At 26.9% G+C, this 9,160-nt stretch overlaps 1 pseudogene; it reads left to right on the top strand.

Annotated features, from left to right (window-relative positions):
• Window positions 1-2,336, top strand: LOC149518645 (receptor-like protein kinase FERONIA; annotated as a pseudogene).
• Window positions 2,337-9,160: the final 6,824 nt, after the last annotated feature.

A 9,160-nucleotide genomic window follows, 5' to 3' on the forward strand; every position in this document is an offset into this window, starting at 1 on the left:
ATGAAGAAAATTCCCAATCCCTACGCCTCATGGATATCACTTGTTTCTCTGCTTCACCTCAGCTTCTTGTTCAATTTCTGGAATTGTTTTTTTTCCTCGGACCAAATAATTCTTGACTGCGGAAATGCGGGAAACTCATCGTTTAATGGTAAAACTTGGATTGGGGATGTAAATCTTTTCCCGGATTATTATGAAGAAACATGGATCGGCCCTGTGATCTCGATTATAACCGGAAAGGTTCCGGCGAATCCATATGCAACTGCACGCTTCTTTCGTTCTTCTTTCACCTATAGTTTCCCCATGTCCCCTGGCCTCAAGTTTATTCGCCTTCATTCTACCCTACTTCTTACACTGGCCGAATTCTCTGTCACCTCTGGCAATTACACTTTTTTAAACAATTTTAGCCCTTCTGTATGGCAAGCATTTTGAAATCACCTTATTTCACTAAAGATTTCCTCCTTAACTTAAAGAAACAGTCCTTGAATATCATCTTCACTCCATCACTACATGCTTCAGACGCTTTTGCTTTTGTAAATGGGATAGAGATTTACTCAATGTCCCTCAAACTCTCTGATTATGGAGTGAAGGAAACTTCCAATGCTACGTCCATTCAAGACGAACCTGAGCTTGAGATACTTCACAGAATCAACGTAGGTATAGTAACAGTCTGAATAAGCCGTTCAGGATTGGGCTGGATGACCAACTATACAGACAGGGTTCTAAAAATGGCACTCCTATTGAAGCATATGATGTTCATATAGACTACAATACAAGCTCTTGGACATTAAGTGAATATGGAGCACCGGGGGACCTGTACAATACAGCCAGGACAATTGGTGGTAGTGATGAGGCTGCCAATGTGGGGTACAATCTGACATGGACATTTCCTGTTGACTCAGGTTTCAAATACATTGTTAGGCTTCATTTCTGCGAGATTCAACTATATGTAACAGAAGTGAAGCAGAGAGTGTTCAACGTGTATGCCAACAACAAGACAGTGGAAAGCAGCCTGGATATAGTTGCTATGGCTGGAAGTCCTTTGGTTGCAATGCATAAGGACTATATAATCACAGTTTCAGAAGTGAAAGAAGAAAGAAATGATCTTTGGCTTGCCTTGCAGCCTAACACTGATTCATAGCCACAACTTGCTGATGTAATACTGAATGGAGTTGAGATCTTGAAGTTGACTGATACCAGTAACAATCTTGCAGCTCATGTTCAAGTAGACAATCCGGGCAAGACTACTCCATCTAATATCTTCCTGGGATTGGTTCTGAGTATGGTTTTTGGAATTTGTCTAGTCTCTTCAATAGTCTACCTGGTTTCTCATTGGATTTCGAAACGTTACGAAGAGAAACCTTGGGAAAACAAGCAGCCTAAATGTTAAATCTTCAGATCATTACCGTCAATTTCCCTTGGAAGAGATAAGAGCTGCCACTAACAATTTCAGTGAAGCTCTTGTGCTTGGTTGTGGCGGGTTCGGTAAGGTTTATGAGGGTTAGCTGGAAGATGGGTTCACCAAAGTGGCAGTTAAGCCCAAAAATCCTGAGTCCCACCAAGGAGTCCAAGAGTTCAAAACTGAAATCGAATTGCTCTCCACTTTTCGTCACATGAACATTGTATCTTTGCTTGGATATTGTCAAGAGGACAATAAATTGATCCTGATACATGATTTCTTGGCTCATGGCACTCTTCGTGATCATCTCTACGGGACTCAAAATCCACCACTGTCATGGACTCAGAGGCTCAAGATTTGCGTTGGCGCTGCTCGTGGATTACACAACCTCCACACGGGCACAGAGCATTCCATCATTCACCGGGACATCAAATCAACAAACATACTCCTGGATCAAGATTGGATGGCCAAAGGCTCAGATTTTGGCCTGTCAAAAGTAGGCAAGACTGCGAGATCCTTTAGGAACCTAGTCGGCTCTGGACCAAAGGGTACCTTTGGATATTTGGATCCTGAATATGGCCGAAACAGAACTTTAACTCGCAAATCAGATGTTTACTCTTTTGTTGTGGTTTTATTTGAAGTCTTATGTGCAAGACCAGCTCTTAATCGTGAGCCAAACGAGGATGATCAGACGAACGTAAGATTGGCTAAATGGGCTGTTCGTTGCTATCGAAGTGAAAAAATTGATATCCTGATTGAACCATACCTAAGAGGAAAGATCATGTCCGAGTGCCTTACCACATTTGTGGACAATGCAGTAAGGTGCCTGGCCAGTAGGCAAATAGACCGGCCATCAATAAGTGATATGCTCTGTAAACTCGAACAAGCATTGCTGTTGCAGGAGAAGCCTGATGTTAATATCCAAATCAAAGACGCATGACAAAACAGTGATAGCAGTAGCAGAGCATTGATATTCGGATACATATTGTACAAATTATAATAGAATCTGAATGCTACAATAAATTCGTAAGATGCATGCACGTGTCCAAATTTGGTGAAAATTTTTTAATCAATTAAATTAAATATTTAATTGGTTAAAAATTTTAATTGAAGATTTACCAAAGTTACGTAGATCAAGATCCAGTCAATCAGAATTCACCTATAAATCATCATTTTTTATATCTAATTTAATTAAAATAATTTTAAAATAAAATCAAAGTGATTAAATTCTTTTGAAATTCTCTAACATGGAAGTGAGGTGACATTTTATAGGAAGCTTTTGTCTTATAACCTTTGGATGCAGGACATTTTCTACGTGATTGGAAGATATGACTAATTTTTTTTCTTTCTTTTCTTCTTCCATGAACTGGGTATGATTGTTACTTCTTTTGCGGATAGATTTTGGTTGATTATATTATTTATATATAAAAATATTAATTTCAAAAGTATTAATAATGATTGATCTAAATATTTTTATAAAATTTTAAATTAAATTTATCTTTAAATATATAGTTTTTATTAATTTATTTTAGTTTAAATCAACTGAAATTAAAAATGGAGTTTATGTGAAATTAAACTACTTAAAATTTTAATTTAAAAAGTGTTAAAAGTGATTAGCTAAAATATCTTTAGTAAATGTTTTCATAAATTTTAATTTAAATGTATTTTTTTATTATAAACTCTTTTTATTATTAAACTAAAAAAGTGTTAAAAATGATTGACTAACAATAATTATATAGATGATTTAATTCTAAAAATATTAAAAGTGATTGATAACAATATCATTAGTAATTTTTTTATAAAATTTAATTTAAATGATTTTTTTAATTATTTGACTCTTTTTTTTATAAATATAATTAATAATTTTTCTCATTAAATAAAGATACAAATAGAATGAGATTAAAATTTAATATGCATAGGAATAAAACAATTATATGGATTTTGCTTATTTACTTGTTGTCAAAATAATTCTATAGGTAGTTTATGTTGATAAATAAATTCATTAAAGATAATCATAATTAAGTCATTTCAGTATATAAATATATATATTTTGCCTTTCAATTTTTTGTTTTAATATATTAATTATATATGTGTGTTAATGATTTTATTCTTTATATGTTTTATGAATTGATTATTTGATCACTGATAGTATAATTAAATCTTTTTAATCTTTTAAAATAATTTTTTAACATATCATTCTTACAATTTAGTTTGACTTCTAGAGTTAATTTTTCTTTTTTTTCTTTAGAATTTTGTAATTGTTATTCCCAAGAAGAAAACTAATATTAAATTAAATGCAAATAAATTTTGCCCCTCCACCAATCATTAGCAATATGTGATTCATTGAACTTTTTTATTGAACTTTCTACCTACAAAATTAGATGATTATGGAGGTGATGAATTAAAAGTAGCTTAGGATTGGGTTTCGTCAAATTGTCATAAGAATTATTCACCTTAATCAAAATAATAATTAATTTAATTTTTTCTCAACTTTTATCTTAATATGCATATATATGATTAATTTATATCTCAAGATTGATATTTCAAGATTATTTAATCTTTTTTAATTATATTAAATTACTAGCTTTTTTTTTTTTTTTATCATCCAAGTGATTGAATGATCTAACGTGAATTATTTTAAGTAAAAAAATTATCAAGTGAAGTAAAAGTAATTATTTTTGGTGAATTATTTTGACAAAATTCATTGGAATTAGCTTTTGAATGTATTTATGCTAAAGTTTCATTTATTCACAAAAACTTATGCTGTTAATACTAAAAATGAAATCATTATAAATTGTATAAGTATTATGTAATAAGTTTGTATTTATGTTGTTAATTTTAAAAATTATGTATTTTAATATTTTTATATAATAAAAATGTATGCAAAATAAAATTTTTTAAATAAAAGAAAAATTAAGCTTCTAATTGATATAACATATAATTACATTTAATTAACGGAAGCACCAATCCAAAATTTTTCTAAGTAGAAAAATGAAATGAAAGAATGATTGGTTATGCATAACTCTATTTTTTCCATATGATAAAGAAAGTTAGCGCTATATAATGTTTCAATGAATTTGGTTTCAAATTTCTTTAGAATTAATGTGAAACTCTTTTACTTAGAAAGACATTGCATACTCCTTTATTTTCTCCTTTATGTTAGTTGAAGAATATTCACTGTGATATCAAAAGTTTTAAAGTTGTCATATTAGATAATATTTGTTCAAAAGAATTGAAATTAATCAAATTAATTATCACATGACATTTAACTTAAAAATACTATTATAAATTGAATTTTAACTAAATATAAAAATGATATAAGTGCATTTATTAATAAAATTCATTGGATAAATATTTATTTAATTGTGTATTTAGTACCTCAATTATTTTAAATTTTGATTTTTCATACTTTCAAGTTAGATTTTAGATATAAAATCAATGACCAATTGGGTTGAGTCAAGTTTCATTATATACTTTTATTCATAGAGTACTCAATTATTCATTTGTGCAGCTGTGCATACTTTAACCAATTCAACCACATAAACAATAAAAATAAGACATTGAAGATAAATGAAAAAAAAAACTTAAATAAATAACTTTTAAATTGTTACAAAGATGAATAAGAAATATTGAATTTTTATTGGGTTACTATATCAATTGAGATTGTAGTAAAGTTCAATTATTTTTGGGTTTTAAATAACTATTAAGTTATTAAAATCAATTGAAATTGAGTTTAATTAGTTCATTTCTATAACTATGTATATTATATTATTTTTAATTAAATTAAAATTTAAAATAAGTAAAAATTTTTATACTCAATTTGAATTTTGAATTATTTGAAGTTTGAATTGATTAATTCATGTTCTTTTAACTATACTTTTATGACATCGATAATAAATTTCAAAATAGAATGAGAGTACAATATAATAAAAATTTAAGTGCCAAAATGATGGAGATACTAATAATAATTCTAGAAAAAAAATTTTATGTTCAAGTCTTACAGAGATTAAAAATATATCTTCTTTTGAGGATTTGAAATTCGTATTGCAAAAATATTAATCCAAATCAAAGAGATTATAATTGCTTATTTGTTAATCAAGTTCTAGCTATATGGATTGAGGAAAACAATTCATACATTTGAAAGAGATATCGTAATTCATACTTATTTAGGAAGATAATATAGAGTTAAATATTATTTATATTATTATGACCTTTTATAATATTTCTTAGTCTTTCCAAATAGAGAAGTTCATTAATATCAAAATATTAAAAAGTTATTTTAAATTATGGTAATAAGAATGAAGTAATAATTAAAAATATGCTATTTTTTGTTTATTAGAAGAAATTTTTTTATGAAGAATGTGTAGGTAATTATTGTGAATTGAATATTTTAAAATTATTGTCTATTTAATTTTTATAAATTTTATTTAGTAAATTTTTTTTCATTATTTTTATCATATATATAACAAAATTTTTGCATAAAATTATATATTTAAAGATAGAAACATAGGGCAAAATTTATTACTTCCATTAGTGACAGAATATTTCAAAAATTTTAATATTTTTTATGCAATTGTATTTCACTAGCAGTTTTGAAAACACATACACTAATAATTCAATGAAATCATCAATAAAACTTATCTTAATGTGTACTACTTTACCACAAACTAGAACATTTAAAGAATATTTTAAAAATATTGACTTAATATATATATATATATTTGTATATATTTATTTAATTTAGTTTTAATATTTGCATTAGAATAAAAATTTATTATTTTAACTTATTATTACTTACTAAATCATTGATAGTAAATTAAGAACATTTACTCATATTTTTTAAGTTATTTATATTTGAACATTTTCTTCTTTCTTTCTTTCTTTTACAAATTACATTTTCTAACATATATTGTGATTACTTTCTTTTTGGATATACACAAATTAGTGATAATATAGTAATAAATAATTATTAGCTTAGTAATTAATCATTGAAAATTTAATTGTATTAAATATAACTTAGTAATAATTATCGATAACTTAGCAGTAAATTAATGATAACTTAATAGTAGATTAATGATAATTTAGTAGTCAATAATTGATAAGCTTTTAGTAAATGAGTAATAATACAATAATAAATGCATAATACCTTAATAGTAAATTAATTATAATATAGTTGTAAATGCATAACAATATAGTACTAAATCAAGGATAACTTAATAAAAAATAAGTGATAATTTAGTAGTTAATTATTGACAAGTTAGTAATAAATCAATGATAACTTAATAGTAAATTATTGATAATTTAATAGTAAATCAATTTCAGTTTAATAGTAATTAATTTATAGTAGTAAATCATAAATAAATTAGTAGTAAATCAATTATAAATTAAAAGTAAATAATTGATAATTTAGTAGTTAACCATTGAAAATTTAAAAGTAAATCACTATAATTTAATAGTAAATCATTAATAATATAATAGGTAATTAGTGATAACTTAATAGTAAATCATTTATAATTTAAAATTAATCAATAATAATTTGGTAGTAAATTATTGATAATTTAATGGTAAATTGATGATAATTTTATAATAAATAATTAAAAATTAAGTAGTAAATTAATGATAACATAATACTAAATACATAAAACTATAATAGTAATCATTGATAATTTAGTAGTAAATTGATAATGTAGACACTTAATTTAGTCCAGGCTCGGATCAATTGGGCTTGGTCCAAATAGGTAGACCCATTTTATTTTTATTTTTTATTTTGTATTTTATATTTTTTTCTTTTTTCTTTTTTCTTTGTATCTTATGTATTTATTATTTATTTATTTATTATTACTATTTATTACTATTTATTTATTTTTATTATTTATCTGTTTGTATATATATGTATTTATTATTATTTATCTATTATTATTATTATTATTTATTTATTAATATTTTTATTTATCTAATTATTTTCTTTTAATTATCTATTAACATTTTTTATTTGATTTGATTTTCTTTTTCTTTTTATTCAACTGAGATTGGGATGGAAATTTGGGAATCCTACCGTGAATTTGAGATTCAATCAGAGTCTATATTGGATTCAACGATTGAATCCCAATCCAATGAGGAGTTGGGATTGATCAGAAACTCTTCTGATCAATCCCTATAAATAGATCCATGAATCAAAGGACCAAAACACAAAAACATAGACACTGACTGAGAGAGAGTGAAAAGAGAAAGAAAAAGGCATCCAGAAGGGTCAGAGGCAATTTCAGGATTTTTTAAAAATTTTGGCGAATTTTTTTCTGGAAATTTTTGAAAAATTTTCAAATTCTGGTTGAATTTTTTGGTCAAATTTGAATTTTTCAGCTAGCTACCCAGTTTCTGATGACTATTTCCAGAAATTGATCAGCTTTCCGGTGAGCTTTAGAAGAAAAACCCAGATTTCGATGAAAATTTTCAGAATCCGACGAGATTCAATGAGAGTTCTTCGTCTGTTTAGAGAGAGGGAAGAGGAAAAGAAGGGAAGAGAGAGAAGAGTATAAGGGAATTCTGAAAAAAATTGACCTTCAGCCTTATATACCATCCCCAAAACGACGTCGTTTTTGTGTTAGTAAACCCACAAGATCCGCGCGTTTTGCCAAGATCCAACCCGACCCAAGCACCAACCCTTGTGCGACCAGCATGTAACCTGAGTGTGAAGCCAAGCGAGCTGCCTACACTCGAGCCTCGTCTTCGAGCCGTCCTTTCTTTCTCAAGTCAAGCCAAGCTGAACCGGTAAGCCGAGCCGTTCTCAGGTTTTTTTTCTTTTCTTTTCATTTATTTATTATTATTATTATTATTTATTGATTAGATTATAATTGTTTAATACTTTTTATTTTATTTTTCTTTATTTTTATTTTCAATTTTTATTTTATTTATTTTATTTTATTTTCTTTAAAGTTTTTCAAAAAAAAAATTTTTTGAGGAAAAGTTAAAAGTATCAATTTTCTTTGAAAATAAGATTTCTAAAAAAAATTTTGAGGAAAAGTTGAAAGTATCAAGTTTCCTTGAAAATAAGCTTTCAAAAAAAATATTTTTGAGGAAAAGTTGAAAGTATCAATTTTCCTTGAAAATAAGTTTTTCAAAAAAAATATTTTTGAAAAAAAGTTAAAAGTATCAATTTTCCTTGAAAATAAGCTTTCTAAAAAATATTTTTGAGGAAAACTTGAAAGTATCAATTTTTCTTAAAAATAAGTTTCTAAAAAATATTTTGGGAAAAAGTTAAAAGTATAAATTTTTCTTGTAACAAAAGCGATGAATTTTTGAAGAAGAAATGATTTATATTTAAAGCAATCATGTTTTTTTTTCTTTTTCCTTTTTTTTTCTTGGATTTTCTTTAATGTTAAATAATTCGACGATGGAGCCTCTGCAAGTGAAACAGTAGTTTCCTTGCATACTCTTGAGGTGAGGGAATTTTCTCAATTTTTTGCTAAAAGTATTGAGTTAATTGAGAATAATTTCTAATAATTAATTACTTGGTAAAATTTTAAGGCTTATTGGATAACACAAAATTAAGCTGATACCATTTTTCGATGGGCGTCGTGAGGGTGCTATAACCTTCCTCACACGTAACCGTACTTCCAAACCCTGTTCTGGTCAACAGACCAGAACCTATTTTTTTAGAGACCCTTAAACTTAGGTGTTCCCTAAAAGGATAGATTCCTTAGGTGGTCAATTGTACCTAGATAAAAAATAATTGGTGGCAACTCCTTCAAGTCAATGTCTAGCAAT

This window comes from Durio zibethinus, chromosome 5, assembly GCF_047325235.1.
Source record: "Durio zibethinus cultivar Kanyao isolate XHJ-2024 chromosome 5, ASM4732523v1, whole genome shotgun sequence".
Classification (NCBI taxonomy): Eukaryota; Viridiplantae; Streptophyta; class Magnoliopsida; order Malvales; family Malvaceae; genus Durio; species Durio zibethinus.